Below are 6,000 nucleotides of genomic sequence, written 5' to 3' on the forward strand. Positions count from 1 at the left end.
ACTAAAAGAAGTAGAAATGATCAAAGATTTGAAGAAATAACATAAGTCATACATAGAAAAACTCAGGAATTATGTGACAGACAAAAATAAGAAAATAAAAATTATATTTTATGCTTCCAGACAAAAAAAGTAAGCATCTTAAAAGAGGGATAAAATGAGATTATTAGACTTGTTGACAGTAATACATAATAATACTCAAGAAAAGAAAACATGAGTGAAATGTTTACCCAGCAAAACTAACTTTCAAATATGATCAAAGACTAACTGTTATCATGTGCAGAGAGACAAAAAAGATTATTTCCATGAGTTCTTCCTGAAACACAAAAAACAATCTTCAAAGACATTCAAAATACTGAAAATCACATCAGAGAAATTCTGACATAAGGACTGGCAGACAGCATTGAACATGGAGCTATAAATGAAGGTTAAAGGGAGAAGATGGTCTATAAAAAAAAAAAAGGTATTTTAAAAAGAAAAGGTAAATGGTGATGTGTTACATTGGGAGGATAAGAATCTAATTTTCTTAAGAAATGATCCTATCTAATAAAGAGGGAATATGCTAATTGACCATCACTCCATCACAAAGATGGCTGCACTCACAGCTGAGGCCAAGTTCCCATAAGGAGCCTTAAGGAGCCATCAGCAGGGACCTGAGGCTACACCCCCCACCCCCACCCCTGTGGGGCTTGACAGGGGACCTCAGGCTGTGGCCCTCACCTGGAAGGGCTTGAGAGGAGACCTCAGGCCATGTCGCCCACCTGGTGGGGCTTGACAGGGGACCTCAAGGCATGCCCCCACCCCAGTTTGGGCTGGGGGACCTCAGGTTACACCCTGCATTCTGGCGCTGGCCTGGGGACCTGAGACTACGTTCCCTGCCTGGTGGGGCTTGACAAGGCCTGGATCTAGCAGAATGGGGAGGGGGACAGGCCAGGTCTGGGTCTCAAGCAATTCTGAGGTGCATGTGTGTGGGCAGGGACTTGACTCTGGGTCCTGTGATGCGCCCCAGACTCTGACAGGAGAAAGGTTTTCTTATACATTTTACTAATTTTCTTTCATCTCTGACACTTCTATTATAGAGAAAAGGCAAATAACAATATTAAATTATTTCCTCTAATTAATCCCCTCTTAATGTGCATAAAATATCAAGCAATGATCTTATTTTTCCGATAGAAATAGAAGCACTGGAAAGCTGAATTGTATCTGAGGAAAGGCATCCCTTTTTAAAAGTATTGTATCTAATAATAAAAAATATATGGAATTAGAATGCCACCAAATTAACAACTATCTAAGTTAATAAATCTAGGAATAGAACAGCAACACCTATTCAAATTACAGAAAGAAAACAACTGGACATTTTGCCCTCCTAAAAACACACCTAAAGTCTTACCAAAGCAATTGTACCTGATTCTGATAAATCCTGTGGATCCAGCTAGCTGCCCAATTTTGGGAACTATAAAAGATAGAGGAACTTATTTGAACTATACCTAGAGTATGCAATCAGCAATATTCAGGCTTTGAAACCCCACAGAGCAAAGGTTTCTGTTCTCCCTCCAAATAAATAAAAAAGAAAAGAAAGTTGCAAAAGGGAAGGAACATTGTAGATTATCAGAAATTTTTTAAATCAACAAATAAAAAACTGGATAAGGCTAACCTATAGCTTCCAGGGACATACACTGGGTAATAAAACTATAAAGAAATTCAAAGAAATGATTTCTACCAAAGTTAAGACAGTTATTACTTCTGGGGGAAAAGGGTTGTAAAATAAAGATAAGTCACATCCAGCGAGGGTGGCTAGAAAAATTCTACTTCTTGACCTGAGGGTTACAATGTTTTCAACTGAAATAAGTCAGTAAGGCACATATTTGTTTGTTGACGTGGTTTCCTGGATCTGTTTTATTTTATAATAAACGTTTAAAGTAATATAAAAATTTATCAATATGCAATCAATATTTTTTCTTTATTGATTAAGGTATTTCATATGTGTCCTTATCCCCTTTTTGCTCCCCCACCCCCTCCACACTCATGCCCTCACCCCTCTGGTGTCTGTGTCCATTATTTAGGCTTATATGCATGCATAAAAGTAATTTAGTTGATCTCTCCCACTCCCCCTAACCCTCCTCTACTTTACTTCTAGGGTTTGATGATCTGATCCATGCTTCTCTGTCTCTGGATCTGTTTTTGTTCATCAGTTTATGTTGTTCATTATATTCCATAAATGAGTGAGATCATGTGAAATTTATCTGTCTCTGACTGGCTTATTTCGCTTAGCATAATGCTCTCCAGTTCCATCCTTGCTGCTGCAAATGTAAGAATTTCTTCTTCTTTTTCTTTTTTCTTTTTTTTTTTTTTACACAATGTAGTATTCCATTGTGTAGATCAGTGTTTCCCAACCTTCTCTCATGATGAGAATCACCTGGTGGAGTTGTTAAAACACAGATTCCTGAATCCCAACTAAGAAGTGCTAAACTAGAATTGTTGAGAACACATAGGTAAAATTGCATACCTAACTTAGTGCTCTGTATATAAAATCTGTCTTAGAGCACTAGTTAAGTATACAATTTTACCTATATGTTCCCAAAAATTCTAGTTTAGCACTTCTTAGTTGGGATTCAGGAATCTGTGTTTTAACAACTCCACCAGGTGATTCTCATCATGAGAGAAGGTTGGGAAACACTGGTGTAGATGTACCACAGTTTTTTAATCCACTCATCTGCTGATGGGCACTTAGGCTGTATCCAAATCTTAGCTATTGTAAGTTGTGTTGCTATGAACATGGGGGTGCATATATCCTTTCTGATTGGTTTTTCTGGTTTCTTGGAATATATTCCTAGAAGTGGAATCTCTGGGTCAAAGGGGAGTTCCATTTTTAGTTTTTTGAAGAAACTCCATACTGTTCTTCACAATGGCTGCACCAGTCTGCGTTCCCCCAGCAGTGCAGGAGGGTTCCCTTTTCTCCACATCCTCACCAGCCAGCACTTGTAATTTGTTGATTTGTTGATGATAGCCATCTTGACAGGTGTGAGTTGGTACCTCATTGTTGTTTTGATTTGCATTTCTCGGATGATTAGTGACTTTGAGCATGTTTTCATATGTCTCTTGGCCTTCCTATGTCCTCTTTCGAAAAGTATCTATTTAGGTCCATTGCCCATTTTTTGATTGGGTTATTTTTCTTCCTTTTGTTAAGATATATGAGTTCCCTGTAAATGTTGGAGATTAAACCCTCATGGGTGATAACGTTGGCAAATATGTTCTCCCATGTAGTGAGCTTTCTTGTTGTTTTGTTGATGGTTTCTTTTGCTGTACAGAAGCTTTTTATTTTGATGTAGTCCCATTTGTTTATTTTTTCCTTAGTTTCTATTGTCCTAGGAGCTGTATCAGTAAAGATAATGCTTTAGCATATGTCTGAGATTTTGCTGTCTGTGGATTCCTCTAATATTTTTATGGTTTCCCATCTTATGTTTACTATTAAGTCCTTTATCCATTTTGAGTTTATTTTTGTGTATGGTGTAAGTTGGTGGTCTAGTTTCATTTTTTTTTTGCATGTATCTGTCCAATTTTTCCAATGCTATTTATTGAAGAGACTGTCTTGACTCCATTGAATGTTCTTGCCTCCTTTGTTAAATACCAGTTGAGCATAGGTGGCAACCAATATTTTGTATCAATTTTAATTTAAAATATTTCATTTCCCTATAAAAATATAATTGCATGAAGTATATAATTACTTAAGGTTACTCTTTGTGAAGTTTTAGTAATTTAAAGGATTAACCTGTTCTTATTCACACCTACAAGCTTGGAATGCAAAACACATTCAATTTAAAACAACACTGACAAATCCAAGCAACTGCTTCAAAATGATTTATCTACTGGAAGCTGACAATGTGGGAGGTAGAATCACGTCTGGAGATTTCATTGTGATGGGACAGCCATCTTTTGATCCTCAGGACCAGAAACTACGTTTCCACCTGCTCAGAAATGAATCATGGCAAAGGAGCCAGTATAGTAGAAATCACTTCCAATCCTTCCGGTCACTTCACTGGGTAAAGTGTCACCATGAGCAGAAAGCCAATCCTCCATAATGATGATTTACAGTCAGAAAGTGGCTTTAGGACAGATTTACTGTTGCCCTATTCACACCACTCTGTTTCTATCACCAAAAGGCATTTTTCCTGTAAAAAGCAATGTTAGGGAAGGACATGCACATCAGAGCATGTTAATAACCCCTTTCCTTTTCCCCTTTGAGTAAAGTAAAAAGAAGGGAAAATGTATAACTGAGAGAGTGAATAACATATCGAAGACATCCAAACTTTGTACAACGTAAACATTTCAGTCAACACTCAGGTCACCAGACATATTTATTTTGAAATCTCAGGGTTCAGTGATAATTACAAGATTGACACATCTTAGGAGAGTATACTTAAATGTACTTTGTTTTTATTCTCAAGCACAATGATTTAATAAATAATAATAACTCCTACATACTGGCCGCTATTACTATGTGACAGACTGCTAAATATGATACAAATGCACTATCAATTATTTTTTTTAAAAAAAAAACTAATAAACTAGTGCTTTAGAAGAGTTAACTTGATCAAAATTATATAGCCTATTCGCTCAATCAATATACTATACTCACACACACAGAATTCAGATGGCACCTTTCAGCTGTGGCTCTAAGACAATCCTTTTGCAAATGTGATTAGATTAAGTGAAATTTTTCCAAAAGGGGTGTTTCCCATGTAGTGCTTAACAGCCTTGCATACATAGAAGGGTAAGTGACTTCCTTGGACCCTGTATAAGAAAGAATAGCAATTTGACCTTGCAGAGGAACTCTTAGGTAAAAATTCTCAGAAATAAAGGGAACTCTTCAAAGAAGCCATGAAAAGCTCAGGAGAGAGAGATGGATAGGGATAGGGATAGGAAAGAGGAGAGAGAGAGAGAGAGAGAGAGAGAGAGAGAGAGAGAGAGAGAGGGGGGGGGGGGGGGGGAGGGAGGGAGGGGGGGGAAGGAGGGAGGGAGGGAGGGAGAACACGCTAGCTTTAAACATCTTAAAAGTCCAGCAAACCCCATCAGTCCATAACTGTATCAGTATAGTAGGATAGAGAGAGAGAGAGATAGAGAGAGAGAGAGAGAGAGAGAGAGAGAGAGAGAGAGAGAGAGAGAGGGAGGGAGGGAGGGAGGGAGGGAGGGAGGGAGGGAGGGAGGACACGCTAGCTTTAAACATCTTAAAAGTCCAGCAAACCCCATCAGTCCATAACTGTATCAGTATAGTAGGATATTTCCAAACTGCTTTGTCTCCTCCTTCCCCAGGCACCACCCCCACGTGGTCAGGAACTATTGTGGTGAGCAAGCTGATGGAGGGAGCAGACTAGTCTCAGGTGGGGTCAGAAAGGAGAAGCAACTCTCTTGCCCTAACAGGAGACTTTCCACCTGCTGCAGGGTGAGAGTGGGAGGGGAGGAGTTCAGCTTTTCAATAAATTGAGGGTTTTAAATATTAACTGTTTTTAATGGTATTGATCATGCTTATTACTGAACTGGCCTGTGTTTTGTTATTTAACTAGTCTATAAGAAATTTTATTATTTAAGAATAAGAGGAGCCATAGCTGGTTAGAGCATTGGCTAGAGGACTGAAGGGTCATAGATTCAATTCTGGTCAAGGGCATACATCCTGTTTGCAGGCTCAATCTCCTGCCCTGGTCAGGGTGTGTGTGGGAGACAACCAATTGATGTGTCTCTCACATTGATGTTTCTCTCTGTGTGTCTCCCACTCCCCTCCACTCTCTCTAAAAATCAATTTTAAAAAATCAATGAAAAAATATCCTTGGATGAGGATGAAACAAACAACCAAACAAAAGAATAAGGGGAAATATTATGTGGCCTGCCAGGAAAGATGAAAGAGAGAGAGAGAGAGAGAGAGAGAGAGAGAGAGAGAGAGAGAGAGAGAGAGAGAGAGAGAGAGAGAGAGAGAGAATATCATAAGTTGTTTTATAATTATATCTTCTG

This window comes from Pipistrellus kuhlii, unplaced genomic scaffold (genome assembly GCF_014108245.1).
Source record: "Pipistrellus kuhlii isolate mPipKuh1 unplaced genomic scaffold, mPipKuh1.p scaffold_m20_p_13, whole genome shotgun sequence".
NCBI lineage: Eukaryota > Metazoa > Chordata > Mammalia > Chiroptera > Vespertilionidae > Pipistrellus > Pipistrellus kuhlii.